This window comes from Sinocyclocheilus grahami, unplaced genomic scaffold, assembly GCF_001515645.1.
Source record: "Sinocyclocheilus grahami isolate Dianchi unplaced genomic scaffold, SAMN03320097.WGS_v1.1 scaffold1389.1, whole genome shotgun sequence".
Classification (NCBI taxonomy): Eukaryota; Metazoa; Chordata; class Actinopteri; order Cypriniformes; family Cyprinidae; genus Sinocyclocheilus; species Sinocyclocheilus grahami.
The window spans coordinates 212723-213302 of record NW_015506568.1 but is presented as its reverse complement, the minus strand read 5'-3'; positions in this window follow the sequence as shown (position 1 = coordinate 213302).

Genomic DNA, 580 nt, shown 5'->3' with positions numbered 1-580 from the left:
GACGATGATAATGATGTTGATGATGTCTTGTTCAATGAGCATAAACCAAGAATCTAACCCAATATCCATCCACCAAGTGCTTCCAAAACAAAAAGGCTTTAGTAGTTGAGTAACGACTATTCCCAAAAGATCCACTATAGGTTTCTGTGTAGTAGAGTCACAGTGGAAATGCTCCTCACATCCCCATTGTACATATTAGTAGTAATTAACTACCAATACTAAAGAGTCCTTATGATTGAGCCTACCACACATATCTGGCCTCTACTGCATTGACTACTCGAGGAGAAAAACCATGCTTCCCCTTCCCCAAACAGATCTCCTCTTCCTCTACCACCTCACCGGGATTTAAGCTAGAGGAGAAGAGCAACTTAGAGTCCCTAAAGGACAGGAGTAGTACTACAACCTACTAAAACCATAGTAACAGAACTATGGACTGTTACACAGGTTTGGTGGTATGGGTTGGTTTAAGGGTGGGTTAAGGTGTAAGGGATGGGTCAACAGTGTAATTATAAATGTAATTACAGAAATTAATTACAGATGTATTTTTAAAATATAAGTACAATGTAAAAACATGTACAGT